This window comes from Rutidosis leptorrhynchoides, chromosome 10 (genome assembly GCF_046630445.1).
Source record: "Rutidosis leptorrhynchoides isolate AG116_Rl617_1_P2 chromosome 10, CSIRO_AGI_Rlap_v1, whole genome shotgun sequence".
NCBI classification, from domain to species: Eukaryota; Viridiplantae; Streptophyta; class Magnoliopsida; order Asterales; family Asteraceae; genus Rutidosis; species Rutidosis leptorrhynchoides.
Genome location: NC_092342.1, coordinates 129,681,523 through 129,700,259, shown reverse-complemented (window position 1 = coordinate 129,700,259; position 18,737 = coordinate 129,681,523).

Here is an 18,737-nt window from a genome sequence, read left to right as displayed (position 1 = left end):
GGTATGTCTGTACAGTTTTTATTTTATTTTATTTTTAACCTTTTGATAATAAACGCTAATTTGTTCGCTATAAAGTATTAAATTGGTATTAAATAAAATTAGGTTTGGCGACCGAAATTATTGATATCATTCAAAAATTTATTACATCACTGCGAAATTTAACGTTTATTCTTAAGGTATAAATATCTTTAATCAATCAACCCAAAATATTTCAAAAATTCGTCATGAGTTAAATTAGGTCTTGGAACCGAAATTACTTTACCGAAAAGAGGGGCGCATATTTTTGATAATATTTGATTGATTAAAGTGGGATAAAAAGCCAAAAAGATTTTTAATTTTATTTTTACCATGTTTTAAAATTAATATTTAAATCTTAAATTAATATTGTAAACTTTGTAAAAAACAATATTTTTAAAATTGTAAATATTTGAATTTTTAAATTAAGTTTGGTGTGAATTTTTAATTTTTAAAATATGAATTTTTAATTTTATGCATTTCAAATTTTAAGTTTGGTGTGATTTTTTTAATATTAATTTTGAATTTTATATTTAAATTGTGTGAATTTAAAAACAAAAATTTACTTTATCTCATTAAGTTAAAAATATGATTTTTAAAATTCGTCGTAAGTTGAAGACTAGGTCTTTAAACCGAAATTGCTTTACCCGAGGGAGGGACGAGAACTTTTATTATCATTATTTTTAATCTTATTAAATTAAAGTATGCCAAAAACATTAAAAAACCCAAAAATCTTTACTTTTAAAAACCGCGCTTTGATTTGACAAATTTTAAAATTTTGTCGAGGGACAGACTAGGACAACGATCCGAAACACCCTCGCTCCTAAAGGAAAACAAAATTTTTAAAATTTAATTAATTATAAGTTTTATAAAGCATAAGTTTTATAAAAAAAAAAAATACCTGAAAATACTGTAGCCGGCACCCCATGCGATCGCATGGGGTTTGCACTTGGAACCCATGCGATCGCATGGGGACCAAATGCAGGTCAGAAACAAAAACAGCAGCGGGTCTGCTCTTCATCCACAAAACACACACACATTCACGAACCAACTCCAAAAATTCACCAATTTTCGCCATTTTTCCACCGTAATTCATCAAATTTCTTGCTCTAATCATGCCTAGATTCTCATTCCTCAGCAAATTGGTAAAAATTACACCCCTAAACTCTATAAATTCCTAGTTTTTGTGATAATTACCAATTTTTTACCTAATGCAATTTTGTTAATTTCTAGTGTAATTAGTGTTAAATTGTTAGTATTTTATGCATGTATAACCTAGATTGATGCTATTTAACATGATTTGAAGCCAAAAACTTCAAAATTTTTAGAAATCTAGGGTTTGTGTTCTTGAGCAATTTGGGGCTTTTTGATATAAACAGGTTATGGCCGATTTTTGTCATGAATTATTGCTAATTGAGTAGTGTAACATGTTTAGATAGTTAAATGATCCAAACAATGATCCTAAACATGATTTTTGGAGATTAAAGTGGACTTTTTAAGTCCAAAATTCATGAACTTGATTAATTTGATATATTTGCCATTTGAGACTTGTTTAATTATTAGTAATGAATATTTTGACATGTTATTTGAGTTAAATGCTTATGAATTTTGTATACATTTTCATATGTGCTTATTTGAAAAGTGTAGAATTGTGAAAAATTGTGAAAATGTGTATAAGTTTAATTTTGATTTAACATGTTATAGTGATTGTTTTAAGTTGTTATTTTGCTAACACTAATTCATATTTGGATGCACAATTTGTGTGTTTAATGTGTTTTACAGAGAGCCGACACTGGAGGTTCAGGAGCATCATCATCTAGACGACCAGCACCAGCACCAGAACTAGAACCAGAAATGCAACACGAACAAGAACCGCAACAGGAACAACAACAGCCTGATCAGCACATACCTTATTATGATCCAGTACAGTTTTTTGATGAATTCATAGTATTCCCAATGAGGCCGCCAGTAGAATTCCCAACGATTCCTGAGCACACTCTACATCCTAATCTGAGATTTGATAGAAGATGGAGAGATTACGAGACATATCAAAGGAACAAATTCAAATTGGTAACAAAAAATGTAGAGGTGCCAAGGGTAATTGATTGGGCCCCTTTGGAAACGGTCCATCTAGCTGACCGTGTTAGACAGCTTTTAGTTCAAAGGTATGACAGTTCTTCTTTTACAGATTGGGAACGTCTTTTCACCATTCGTAGACCTGTATATAAGGAATGGTGTGTTGAGTTGATGAGTACTGTATCACTTGATACAAATATAGTTAGGATAGATGATAGAAGATTTCTTAGGTTTATCCTTGGCGGTAGGATGTACAGAATGTCCATGCTGGACATGGCCAGGGCCTTACAGATATATACTCCTGGTGAGTTGCTATTACCCGATTGTACAAACTTGATTCATTATGGTGAACGGGTAGATAGTAACTTTGACGCTGACGCCATTTGGAGGCGTATGTCACATTTTGATGTTTTTACACGAGCAGGAGGACACTCCTATACACATATTGACAGCGCCGAGCTTCGTATTATTCATAGATTTTTGGCCAACTCGATTACACAAAGAGGTCATAATAAAGAAAAAATTACCTTATATGATTTATTCTACCTAAAGTGTATTCGGGATCCTAGAAGCTTTGTCAATATCCCTTACTGTGTTGCTTTTTATTTATCTAAAATGGTAGAGGGAATGCAGGACGGGAGTATAATAGGAGGAGGTATTTTTGTTACTCTCATTGGAGAGTATTTAGGTGTTGATAGGAACCAAGGGGGTCCATTACAGATTTGTAGAGAACAGGTTGAGCCCTTAGGATTGAAAGTTTATGTGGGTGCTAAGGTATTGAAAAGTAGACGTAACCAGGCAGTACCCTATGAGGGATCTCATCCTCAGGTAGAGAGAGGCTCAGACGAGGAAATGGAGGAGGTGGAAGACATTAGGGATGTCTTTCGAGATGCTATTCTTGACGTCCACGTTCGTATAGATGAGGAAGCAATGACAAACGCGGCAAGACATAGTATGTATGAGCAGTGGAACTCCGAGCAAGTATACGAGGATTATAGGTGACGCCAACACGATAGCTGGTTAGTTCATCAGCACTAAATCATGAGCCAACTATCATATCAGGTACCAAATAACTTTGTACCTACTCGACCTGCTCATTTTCCGCCACATAGCCCCGATATCCGACCACCCTTTAACCGGTATGACTATGACCAAGCCTATCAGAACACCTATAACCAACAATGGAACCCACCCGATGAGATGAACTGGAACCCCTATCCAGACTGATTTAGTTCCATTTGGTTATTTTTATGATTTTTATGTTTTTATCTTTTGACTTTTTCATGTTTAAACTTATGTTATTGGATATATTTATGTAATTTTTATTATTTTATTATTATTGTGTACTAATATTTCATATTTAGAATTTGAAAGTGAGATATTAAGTCCCATTTCAAATTGCCATGCATGATTATATTTGTATGTATGTATATTGTCGATTGTACAAAACAGGGTAAAACAGCGCATTTTCAAAGACTGGCATTAAGTTCAGCAAAAGCTACTAATTTTGACGACAAGATGACAAATAAATGTGATGTAACAACAGACGAAATGAACAAATGATATGCACCATTTATCATTCAGCAAACAAACGCCAATATGTTTGGAAACTTTGGTAAAATTTAATCATTCCTACGCTAATCACCCTCAATAATTTAAATTGTACTGATTTCTTGCAAATGAGGGCATTGCAAGATCTAAATTGTACCATTAAAAATACTAGTAACGTAGTAGTTGTATTAGAATCTAGTGCTCTCTGATAATAAAGAACAGCCCTAGTCTTATATACTGACTACCCAATTCTAGTAAAATTTTTCAAAATTTTCAATTAAATGAACTCAAAATCATGTTTATACATATTTATGAACGATAAAACTAGGTGTTAACACCGAAATTATTGTAACCTCGGAAAGGACATAAATTGAGAAACAAACCAAAATGTTGAAATTCATTTAAAATGGAATAGAGGACGATAAAAAGGAAAATAAAAGCCAAGTGTGGAAAAACTTACCAAGTTATCTTAAACATATGTCACATATATCTGTAACAAATAACTTAAAATACTTTTGCTTTGGACTAAACTAAACCATTTTACCCGATGAAAGAAAAGAAGAGATGGATCTACACGATGAATCAATTCCATCATTAAAAGGAAGTAAAGTCTTCCGAAAAAGACACGCGCTTCTTGATTTAGGTCAAGAAGTTGTCGTCCAGACCAGCTGTAGGTTGACGAAAAATCTAGAAAAGTCATCTCTAAAATCAGCAGGAAATCCACGGACCTCAGCATCAAACAGGGTCGCCAAGTGGTCAGATTTATCCTAACCATGAGAAGGATTTATCTCGTACAATGGGGGGGCACCGTGCAAATTAGCTTGATAAGACTAATGAATCAGATCTCCAGAAAGGATAATCTCCTTAAAAGATCAAAAATCAGCTTTTAAGACTGATATTACTCAATCCTTGAGATTGACTTTAAAGATTGAGAATTACAAACTCATGGAATTCGATGATATCTAAACTCGAGCTTGAACGAGAAAATATTTTGATCAAAATTACAAACCGATTTGTTTTCTGAAAACCCTATTTTCAATGCGTTCATTACCATTGAACGTAAAATCCTAGAAATTCACCTGGAATTCATTAGGTCACCTGAACCAAATCGAGTGTCAACCGTAAGAACGGTGGTTGCATAGCATGGTCAAAAACAGGACCTTGTGCCAGACCGAAAAATCATAAGGGTGAGCTTTACTATTGCTCCTACCAAGGATAGTAATTGCGTCCGACACGTTATAGACCATAATTAAAAGCATGTCAGGGGACATTGCCTTAAGAGTTGCTTGTTCAACGCTTTCCTTTACAACCGGACGGTAGTTTATCGAAAGGTAATATACGGGACAAGTAAACTGGACGTGTTGCTTTCCAAATACAAGGTTAGCAAGTGGGTGACACAAAACCGCAAGTTTTGAGCTAAAATTTTCAAATCTAAAACCCACCAATCCCACAAAAATATTTTGCAAACACCGGTAAAGGGTTATTCCGGAAAACTTATCTAGGGTAAAAGCTAGCTTGAATTTTCAAAAGATCAAATATTTTCATAAAGATCCAATTTCCTTAAGGATCTACATTTTCATAGTCATGTGAGACTGTAAACCGCCTTTCAAATGTGCACTTTGCTTTGGAAACCGAAAGTAAATCGGCTATTTGATTGCAAGTGTCGTTGACCTAAACCCGAGGCAACTGTGGATGACACACCCACCTTTAACCATGATTCTATCGTTAATATCATTGTTTATATCGCCGTATAGAAATCACTGATGTACAAAGTGTGAAGAATAAAGAAGTGATTCTAGTATTTCAAGACAATATTGCTTGAGGACAAGCAACGCTCAAGTGTGGAAATATTTGATAATGCTAAAAATGAACATATATTTCATAGCATTATTCCTCAAGAAAGACAAGCTTTTAGTTGCAATTGTTCTATTTACAAGTGATATTCGTTTAAATAATAAAAGGTGAAGACAAAAGACAGATTCGATGAATTGAAGACGCAAACGACCAAAAAGCTCAAAAGTACAAAATACAATCAAAGAGGTTCCAATTATTGATAAGAAACGTCTCGAAATTACAAGAGTACAAGATTCAAAACGCAAAGTACAAGATATTAAATTATACGCAAGGACGTTCGAAAATCCGGAACCGGGACCAGAGTCAACTCTCAACGCTCGACGCAACGGACTAAAAATTACAAGTCAACTATGCACATAAATATAATATAATATTTAAATAATTCTTATAATTATTTAATATATTATATTATTTATAAAACCGTCGGCAGAAGAAAACAACCAAAAATGAGCCTCCCCAGCTGGCCATGCGATCGCATGGCCTGGAAGGCATAAATCCATGCGATCGCATGAGCCCCAGTTCCAGCCCACATGCCTATAAAAATCGAGCTTTGGTGAACCAAAAATATCAATCCATCTTTCTCTTTTCTCATACGTAAAACATATATATATATATATATTTATAATTTATATTTTAATTTTAATTATAATTCTAATAATAAGGGTATGTTAGCGAATGTTGTAAGGGTGTAAGTCGAAATTCTGTCCGTGTAACGCTACGCTATTTTTAATCATTGTAAGTTATGTTCAACCTTTTTACATTAATGTCTCGTAGCTAAGTTATTATTATGCTTATTTAATCCGAAGTAATCATGATGTTGGGCTAATTACTAAAATTGGGTAATTGGGCTTTGTACCATAATTGGGGTTTGGACAAAAGAACGACACTTGTGGAAATTAGACTATAGGCTATTAATGGGCTTTATATTTGTTTAACTAAATGATAGTTTGTTAATGTTAATATAAAGATTTACAATTGGGCGTCCCTATAAATTACCATATACACTCAATCGGACACGATGGGCGGGGTATTTATATGTACGAATAATCGTTCATTTAACCGGACACGGGAATGGATTAATAGCCACTAGAATAATTAAAACAGGGGTGAAATTATGTACAAAGGACACTTGGTATAATTGATAACAAAATATTAAAACCTTGGGTTACACTCAGTCGACATCCTGGTGTAATTATTAAACAAAGTATTAAAATCTTGTTACAGTTTAAATCCCCAATTAGTTGGAATATTTAACTTCGGGTATAAGAATAATTTGATGAGGACACTCGCACTTTATATTTATGACTGATGGACTGTTATGGACAAAAACCAGACGGACATATTAAATAATCCAGGACAAAGGACAATTAACCCATGGGCATAAAACTAAAATCAACACGTCAAACATCATGATTACGGAAGTTTAAATAAGCATAATTCTTTTATTTCATATTTAATTTCCTTTATTTTATATTTAATTGCACTTCTAATTATCGTATTTTTATTGTTATTGTATTTAATTGCACTTTTAATTATCGTACTTTTTAATTATCGCAAGTTTATTTTATCGCACTTTTATTATTCGCAATTTCATTATCGTTATTTACTTTACGCTTAAAATTAAGTCTTGTATTTATTTATTATTTTACATTTGGTTTTAACTGCGACTAAAGTTTTAAAATCGACAAACCGGTCATTAAACGGTAAAAACCCCCCTTTATAATAATAATATTACTTATATATATGTTTGTATTTTTATAAAAGTAAACTAATATAGCGTTGAGCTTTGTTTAAAAAAGATTCCCTGTGGAACGAACCGGACTTACTAAAAACTACACTACTGTACGATTAGGTACACTGCCTATAAGTGTTGTAGCAAGGTTTAAGTATATCCATTCTATAAATAAATAAATATCTTGTGTAAAATTGTATCGTATTTAATAGTATTTCCTGCAAAAATTTAATAGTATTTTATACCCCTTAGCTTTGACATCAAGTTCATTAGTTTAACATAAATAATCATTTCATAATTTTAATAGACCACAAGATTTCATATTTCCATTTCTCATAAACATACGTCCCATGCATAGAGACAAAAATATCATTCATATGGATTGAACACCTGGTAACCGACATTCACAATATGCATATAAGAATATCCCCATCATTCTGGGATCCTCCTTCAGACATGATATAAATTTCGAAGTACTAAAGCATCCGGTACTTTGGATGGGGCTTGTTGGGCCCGATAGATCTATCTTTAGGATTCGCGTCAATTAGGGTGTCTGTTCCCTAATTCTTAGATTACCAGACTTAATAAAAAAGGGCATATTCGACTTCGATAATTCAACCATAGAATGTAGTTTCGATTACTTGTGTCAATATCGTAAAACATTTATAAAAATTTTGCATGTATTCTCAGCCCAAAAATATAAAGAGTAAAAAGGCAAATGAAACTCAGGCATATAAATATTATAAAACAGTTAATAAAGTATTTGCATGTATTCTCAGCCAAAAACGTAAAGAGTAAAAGGGATTCAAATGAACTCACACATATAAATATTGTAAAACAGTTAATAAAGTATTTGCATGTATTCTCAGCCCAAAAATGTATATAAAAAGGGAATAATGAAACTCACCTAATGTATTTTGTAGTAAAAATACATATGACTATATTGAACAATGCAGGGTTGGCCTCGGATTCACGAACCTATATCATTTGTATATTTATTAATACACATAATTATAATCGAACAAATTTATATATATATATATAAATTTATTAGTTATTTCCTTTTTATATTAATAATTTATATGTTTCATTTATTCATTTTATATATAGAAATATTAATTTATTATGTTATATATATTACATATATACATATTTTTATATATATATCATATTTTTATTAAAATTATATTAATACTATTTACTATTAGTAGTGATAAAAATGATAATAATGATAATACCTAATATTTTAATAAGGATAATAATGTTAATAATTCTGTTATTGATAATAATAATGATATTAATGATATTAATAATAATATCGTAAAAATATCAATTTTACTGTTAATTATAGTTATGGTAGTGATTTTAGTAATTTCTTAATAATAATACTCATTATAATATAAATAATAATACTTATAATGATAACTATAATATTAATACTAATATTAATTATAATGCTAGTAGTAATAATAATAATAATAATACTATTAATATTTAATGATGTTACTTGGTAGTAAAATGATAATAATAATAATAATAATCATAGTATTTATGTTTACGTAATAATAATGATAATACACTATATTAGTTGTTAATTAATATATTAATAATAATTATAACAATATTCTTAGTTATGACTAATATCATAATAATAATAATGATAACTAATACATAAATGGAAAAATTTATAATAAATACATTAATAATGATAATAATTATAATAATGGTTATAATACTTATAATCATGGTATTAATAATGATAATTATAATAATAATTATGATTAGTGGTAATAACATAAATAATAACAATGATAATAATAATAAACATAATAATAATTTATAACAATAATGATAGTAATAATAATAATAATAATAATAATAATAATAATAATAATAATAATAATAATAATAATAATAATAATAATAATAATAATAATAATAATAATAATAATAACAATAATAATAATAATAATAATAATAATAATAATAATAAAAATAATAATAGAAATTAAGGAAAAAAGATATATACCCTTTAAAGAAAAGCTTCTGTAAAAAGAATGATGCATACGAGACTCGAACCCTTAACCTCTCGCTCACCCGACACCCACTCTAACCATTCCTCTGTTCATTATATTTCTGATTTAAAACACCTTCCAATATAATTAACCCGAAATTTAATTGTTCTTCTTCTTCCTTTCCAATTCAGTCGACTGAACCAGAATCACCATAAGTATAACACTAGATAATAGTTTTGATTTAGGATTTGAATAAAACAGAAAGGCTTTTGGTGTTTGGAATTAAGAGAAAATCATAAAATTAATTCAAACAGAGGTAATTACAGTTTGAAGTCACGAAGAACACCCATTTAATGATTTTGAAATTTAAATCGTTTCAGATAATGATTATAAAATGAAGAAGGTTTGAAATCCTTCATAGAAACTTTATCCATCGTAAATTTTATCAAAAACAACATAATGAATTCGAATTTCACGATGAACAATCTGTTGACTTTTTAATTCAACAATTTTGACTCTAAAATTCGAGTTGAATATAGAAAATTGGAGTTTCAAACTTTCCAGATAGTTTAGATACAAGATTCCTAACCGCTCTGCTATATTACATTTTGAAATTAATTTCAAATTCGAAGTTTTGGAAAAATAAAATAAACCAGAGTTTTACGGCTTCAGCTATTTTTTTATTTTTTATTTCAGTTTAAATTTAATCGGACCAATAATGTAAGAGTTTTAATTGAGAATGATAATGAAAAGAAACTGAATAAATTATCAATAACATAATCCAACTCATTGGATTTATACCCTGGTGTCGACAGTTTCTTTAGTGTAAAGAAAGAAAAATAATTAAAAAAAATATATTACTGATCAAGACTCACAACTGATTTTGGTTGTATCCTCTGATTTGATTCGATTTATTACCAAATGTGGAGACAGAAACAATTTTCTAACACAGTATGGAAAGCTACATCAAACTGATTTGGTACATAATTTATATAATTAATTTTTAATAAATGGTAAATACATTAATAATAATACTAATTAATAATGTTTATATTAAATATAAAATACTGATAATAATAATATAATTTATAATAATAAATAATACTGATATTATATATAAACAAAAATAATACGGTTAGCTTTAATAATAATCATCATACTAATAATTTAAGAATAATGATAACAATATTTATTAATAATAATGTTAATAACAATGTTATTAATGATAATATTAATGAATTATATTACTTTTATAATAATAATAATGTTGATAATCTATAATAATAATAATAATAATGATAATATCTAATAATAATACTAATATTAATCATAATAACTAAAATATAATTTTATTACTAGTTATAATAAGAATGATATTAATAATGATAATAATAATGTTAATTACAATAAATCAAATGTATTCAATTTCACACACACACACACACACACACACACACACACATATATATATATATATATATATATATATATATATATATATATATATATATATATATATATATATATATACATATATATATATATACATATATATATACATATATATATATATATATATATATATATATAATACTATTAACAATACTGATATTAATGTTAATATTTTTGAAAGTAATAATTTTAATATAACAACTAAATTTTAACTTGTATTATATTATTAATTATGTAGCATTTATGTACTACTTTATATATTAACTTTTATTGAATAATTATTATTTATTTATAAACCTTATATGTATTACAATATACACATAATAATATTTATACGCATAAATCATATATATATTTATATATATATAGATTCATTTTAAATTACACTTAATTATTTTATATTTTATTTTACATATTTAATTCTAATGTTTATATTTTATAATTTCACTTTATTATATATATACTTACTCTTATATATGTATACATATTTTTATTTACAAACAATTGCTCGTGAATCGTCGGGAATAGTCAGAGTCAATGCATCTATGCAAAATAGTTCCAACATTTTGAGACTCAGTTTAATAGACTTTGCTTATCGTATCAAAATCATATACCGATCAAGTTTAAATTTGGTCGGAAATTTCCGGGTCATCACATGTAACGACCCTACTTTTTCCGTTATCTTTTGCCGTTAATTATTTAATGACCGTTAACTGTTATTCGTGCCACGTCATTTCTATGACCTATATTATTATTTTTGTAATAATATATTAATTATTATGTGTTATATGAATATTTGTATTCATATCTTAAGTTGTACGTTTCTACGTGTCGCAGATTTCTATCCGGCGAATCTTTTTGGTTTTCAAACCAACGGTCGAGCTTTCGGGATTTTTAAGTCCTAAATATTTTAAATATAATATTTTAATGTCATATGATTATATATAGTATTTATATTTATTTTTCATCGCGTATTTGTTATCTCTCCGAATTTTCAATCGCGTAGCCGTGTTTTCGCGTTTCGGGATTCGTTCGGCTATTTGGGCCACTAGTAAATTATCACTTAGCAAGATGGGATAGTGGGGCCCACCCCACACCCCACCAATCGGCCGAAGCAATGGGGAGGGGGTATCCCCTTTTGTTTTTCATTTTTCTCACTTATTTTCATTTTACATTTTACACTACACAAACCTAATATTATTTTGCTCTCATTTCTTCTTCCTCCTTCACCCTAGCCGTCGCCTACCACCACCACCTTCACCAGTTGATCATCAAAAATTGCTTGGATCAAGAAATCATTAGCATAAACGCGTTCCTCTCGATCTCCTCTACAAGATTACCTCTCTTGATTCTTGATTAGGGTATAAACCCTAACCCTAGATTTTTAATTTTTCTTTATTTTTCTGTATTTTGATGTTATATTGATAGTATGATGATTACATGTTATTGTATTGATGATTGTATGCGTAGAATTGCTCAAATACATATGTTTTCGGTTTGATTGAATTGGGACAGCAGCATATTGGTTCATTTCTGGTTATGTAACTGTTATAAAAGTGAAATTAAAGTATCTATATGAGTTCCTCTCATCAATACATTAATTTTAGACTCCGGATTCATGTCATTTCGATTCCCGGAGCTTAAGATATGATTAAAGTGGTGTTTTGTTAAGATTGAAATATGAAAACGAATTGAACCAGGTTTGGTCTGACTTTGTGACCACTTTTAGAGTCTTTAGGGTGTACTAGTGTGTTAGGATTGATGCTGGGATGAACTTTCATGTTCGGGTCATCTAAATCCGAGCCACGGATCACCCGTTATGGCTAAAACACGTTTTTGAGCGGATTGAAGATCCAAACTGATTAGTGGCTGTAAGATACGACTTGTTTATTGTTCTTGGAGTGTTCTTGAGTGCACCAAAGTGTCGGGTGGTTTGATTAGGCGGAGATGTATATAAGGCTCGCCGAAAACTGACACCCGGGGCTCAAGATATGACCCGATGAACTTTTAATTAAAACTTATGGTTAATTATTAAAACTTATGATATAAATAATGATTTTCATTATCATTAAATTACTTATGATATAAAAAGTAATTATTATAATTTAAGACTTATGATATATATTTATTATATCATTTAATTATTACTTATGATTTAATTAAACTTTTAATTAAACTTATGGTTAATAATACTTTTATTATTAATGGGAAATACTTATGATAAGTATTAAACTTATATTATGAGGTTATTATTATAAGACTTATAATAAGGATTAATTAATTATTTAATTACTATAAGGCTTAGTTATTATTTAATTATAATTTAATTATTAAATACTTATGATTTAATAATTATAATTAGAAACTTATGATATGATTGATAAATCATTATTAATTAATAATACTTATGATATGATTTAAAATTTATTATTAATTAATAATACTTATATTATGACTAATATTTAATTAATTAATTAAATACTTATGTTATATTAATTATATCATTTAAACTTATGTTAACTTTAATAATTCATTTTAATTTAATTAAACTTATGTTATGACATAATTATACATATTTAACTTTAATTAACATTATAACTTATATTATTATTACAACTTTCACTTTAAAAATTAATGTTGACTATGTTTGACAAAGGTTGACTTTTGAGTTAACTTTCATTTGACTTTGACTTTCTGTTGACTTTTGTTGACTTTCTAAATAAGGAAACTTTCCTAACTTAAAAACTTCCTAAAAATAGAAACTTTCTAAATATGGAAACTTTCTAAATTTAGAAACTTTTCAAAAATAGAAACTTTCCTTAAATAGAAACTTTCCAAAAATAGAAACTTTCCAAAAATAGAAACTTTTCAAAAATAGAAACTTTCCAAAAATGGAAACCTGCTAAAAATAGAAACTTTCTAAAAATAGAAAGTGTGTGTTCGTACGCTGTTCCGATCAAACCGATGCATGTTGAGTATTGTTCTATGTCTACTTGCAACATGTACAATAGCTATCATACTAAGACTTGACCTAAGTTAGTTATTTATATCGACCTGCTTTATTTATAGGTCGGCGTTGTGATCATTCCTGGTCACTTTACTTCGTTTGCTATTCGCTTATTTGTGTGGTTACTTCGTTTGCTATTAAGGTGAGTTATAGTCCCATTTTTCTATTTAAATCTTTTGGGATGAGAATACGTGCAATTTATTTTATATTTTGGACACAAGTGGAGGTTGGTTTGAATTATTCATTGTGAGTTGAACAAAAATATTCCCTAGTCTGGTAACTGTAATCACTGGTTTCTACTGGTGAACGCAAATCCTACGGATAGATCTATCGGGTTTGACAACCCCATTTCGAGCTAGTCGCGCTAGCAATTTATAATCGGAATGTTTAGTACTTCGTATTTTGTTGTAGATACACTTGTTCGGTGTATATTATTTATTGTGTTTGGCAAGGGTAAATAAATGGTTAAGTGGTTACCAGGTGGCTCACGGTAAATGGAATAATGTTTTTATATGTTTTCTAGCATATAATTTTGTGGTCCATAAAGGAGTTTTTATGTTTTCAAACATAAATTTTTATGGTTTACATTAAATATTGTTGGCAATATTAAACCTATAATTCACTCAACATTTTTGTTGACAGTTACTCGCATGTTTTATTCTCAGGTTCATGATTGTTTGCTTCCGCTATACTTAGAGAGTCTGCATATTTATGATGGCAGCTTTTGTTATACATTAACTTGCATTCTATTTTGATACATTAAATTGTTGACATTGTTTTGGTTAACTTTTAGTTAAAGTATTTATGTATGGTTTTTCTAAACTTATACATTTTGGTAGGTTTTCTTTATAGGAAATCATTTTTAAATAAATAATGCAAGGTTGTTTTATTAAATTCATATAGAGTTTTGATCAAGCTGTGGGACCAAGTGACGGAGCCGTTAAGTGTTTTGACGGGGCCATCACAGTTGGTATCAGAGCCTTGGTTGTAGGGAATTAGGCTGCATTGATATCGTTACCCGAGTCAATAGGGTGCATTAGTGAGTCTAGTCTACATCCCGGCCTATAGTATATTATTATATGTGATTATTTGTATCATATTGGTATGTATATTGTTATCATACATACATCTCTATTATGTTCTAAATCCGGGAGGAACTCCCATTTCGATTTAAACGTATTCTCCGACTCATGCGAACTTATCCTTATAAGAACACCTCGTGTAGTGAAACCGAGGGATGTCATTCTTGACTTCTAAAATTCTCGACATTTCTATGTCATCTATTATGGTTATGTATATAATGTTTGAGTTATATTACGCGAGATGTCATTCTTGACTTCTAAATGCTCGGCATTTCAATGTCAGCTATTATGTTTAGGTATATAACATTCTTGTTATATTATGTGTCTTTGTGTCGTTGTGCCTATGTGCTTTGGTTTTTGAACCGGAAAACGTCATTCTTGACTTTTAGAGATTTTTGGTACTTCGAAGACATTTCTATGTCATCGTTACTCGAATTCGTTACTTATGATGTTTTGTCTCTTGTGCTATCCTTAGCACATTGGTTTAGAAATCGTTTTAGAGAAATTGTGTGGAAATTCTAGGTTGATCGCGTATCCTGACCTCGTGTAGTGCTATTGGAATGGAACTATGAATTAGTGGAATATAATGGCGTCAGGCCAACGTGATTATATTACGTTAATTCATAAAGAAGTCCCAATATTGTCACATGAGGGATATAAAGCGAGTCAAATAAAATTTTTACACTACTCATTCAGAAATTCTGATGTATTACATGGGTAGAGAAAATATTCATTATCTTATTTGTTGATTTGCGAGGAGCTCGTTTTAACCAGATTATCTATCTCATGCTCTGTCCTTCATAACTCGCTTGTTAGCAACAGCTTCGCTCGGAAACAGTTTTGGCCCAAGGACTTATGTCCTGATAATAGTCAAAACAACATTTAACTCATTAGTTTTCATGACCACGTAACATTTGTTGGTCAAATGTCGCACAGCGATTCAAGTCCTTTACTCGATCTTCCACGATCTTACTTCAACTTGTAACCCCTGAAATACAGATACTCTATTTATCATCGGGAGTTTTACACATTTGGTTAATTGGGCGGTTCTCACGAGATTTATGGGCGAATAGAAGTAATGAAATATTTTGTCATGTATACAATTTATAAAAATCATATATGTATATATGGATTCAAATGAATAAATTTATCCTTACCTATTTTGGCTAGTATATACTAGATTATACCTACAAAATTATTTTAAGACCACTCATTTATTGAGTTGTTTGACTAAGTCAATTTGTTTTATATAAAATGTTACACGTTGTACATACTTCTAAATTTACTAAGAACTTCGTTCCGTTTATGTTGTCACATCAAACGTTTAAAGCTTTTTCAAAACTCCTTTGATTGATTTTATCAAATTTTCGCATGACTCTACAGAGTGTTTGGATCACAGTTCTTCTCGTCCTCTGTTTAAGGATGAAACCTACCATTAAGTTCATTGATAGAAACTCTTACACCACTTTGGATGCCGATTTTATTAAATTTGTTGGAAAGTCTTTGCGCTCGTAAAATTTTCCCCTCTTATGGTTGGACATGGCCGAAACACGCACCGATAAATCAATTTTCTGGGGTACACTCGGTGGTCACCCTATTGTTGAAAAGGCGCTAGGTGGGTTTCTACCCCAACTATTATTATAGTGGGTATCATGGATATTTATTACACTAGATCGTTTGAGGAGTTTCTACTCTCGATATTCACGGCTAACCGCAACACCCTCGTAAACATCAGCCCTATGATTCAATACCTTGAGGTACACGAAATTATTTTTAGAGATTCATCTCACCTGGAGTCGACCATTCTTTATAACCCATGATTCGCGTTCTTTTCATCTGCACATAAATTTAAGAATATGGATGAATCCTAGATTTCCTCGCTCGTTGTACAAGGAAGATCACTCTCGTTGAAATATCACACCTTTCGTACGTCTTCCTTTCGGAAATGTAATGAAAATTTACTTTGATGTCCATGATCCTCGTTATCCCCTTTGAAGGAATTGCCTAAACATCTTTACCACTGATATGGTTACTCTCTATATTTCTTCCTTTGTTGGTTGCAACTATACCTCATTCGTCCTTGTTCGTCCCCTTGGGGAGCTCCTGTTTTGGTTGTTAAGAAGAAAGATGGTTCGTTCCGATTGTGTATTGATTATCGCGAGTTAAACAAGCTTACTATTAAGAATCGTTACCCTTTTCGAGAATTAATGATCTGTTCGATCAGCTTCAAGGTTCGTCCATTTATTCTAAGAACGATCTTCGTTCCGACTATCATCAGTTGCGTGTTAAAGAATCTGATGTTTTGAAAACTGCTTTTCGCACCCGTTGTGGTAACTTCGAATTCCTTGTTATGCCGTTCGGATTGACAAATGCACCTGCTGTGTTCATGGACCTCATGAACCGTGTGTGTAGACCCTATCTGCACAAATTCGTTATTGTTTACATCGACGACATCCTTGTTTATTCTAAGAGTGATGAAGAGCACGAAGAACATTTGAAGTTGGTGCTTGATTTATTGAGAAAAGGAGAATTGTACGCTAAGTTCTCTAAATGTGCATTCTGGTTGAAAGAAGTTCAATTCCTTGGACACATTGTTAGTAATAAGGGAATTCAAGTTGATCCTGCTAAGATTGAGGCGATTGAGAAGTGAGAAATTCCGAAGACTCATACTCAAATTCGCCAGTTTCTAGGATTACCAGGTTATTATAGAAGGTTCATTCAAGATTTCTCTCAAATAGCTGAACCTCTGACTGCTTTAACGCACAAGAGGAAAAAGTATGAGTGGAAGAATGAGCAAGATGCTGCTTTTCAAACTCTAAAGAAGAAATTAACTTCCGTACCGATATTGTCACTACCTGAGGGTAATGATGATTTTGTCGTTTATTGTGATGCTTCGCTTCAAGGCTTTGGTTACGTTTTGATGCAACGAAAAAAAGTATTGCGTACGCGTTATGTCAGTTGAAGATTCACGAGCAGAATTATACAACTCATGATTTAGAGTTGGGGGCTGTTGTTTTTGCGCTTAAGATTTGGAGATATTATCTTTATGGGGTCAAAGGTACAGTGTACACTAATCGCAAAACTCTTCTACATATTCTTGTTCAGAAACAGTTGAATATGAGGCAACGAAGATGGGTTGAGACGTTGCATGATTATGATTGCGAACTTTTGTATCATCCAGGGAAGGCTAATGTTGTGGCCGATACGTTAAGTCGTAAAGAGAGGACTGAACCTCGTAGGTTTAGGGCCTTGAATATGACCATTTGAACAAACCTCGCAAGGCAGATTCTTGCAGCTCAATAAGAAGCCTTGAAGGAGGAGAATTTTGTAACGGGAAGGTCTGAGGCTTGATTAAACTGTTAAATGTACGAACCGATGGTACTCGGTATTTTGCGGGACGCCTTTGGGTTCCGAAGTTTGGTGATCTACGACAACTTGTTTTAGATGAGGCTCATAAGTCTAGGTACTCTATTCATCCTGGTTCAGGAAAGATGTATCATGATCTTAAGGAGCTGTATTGGTGGCCTAATTTGAAAGCTGATGTGGCTACGTATGTGGCTAAGTGTTTGACCTGTGCTAAGGTTAAATCTGAACATCAGAAACCGTCTGGACTTTTGGTGCAACCTGAGATTCCCGAGTGGAAGTGGGAAGGTATTACCACGGATTTTATTACTAAGTTACCGAGAGTTGCGGGTGGCTATGATACCATTTAGGTGATTGTAGATCGACTCACTAAGTCAGCTCACTTGTTATCGATTAAGGAAAAAGATTAGATGGAGAAGTTTACTCATTTGTATTTGAAGGAGATTGTTTCTAGACATGGTGTTCCTGTATCTATTATTTCAGACCGAGACAGCCGAATTGTATCGAGGTTTTGGCGATCCTTACAGGAAGCTTTGGGAACTAAGTTGGATATGAGCACCGCTTATCATTCGCAGTCGAATGGTCAGAGT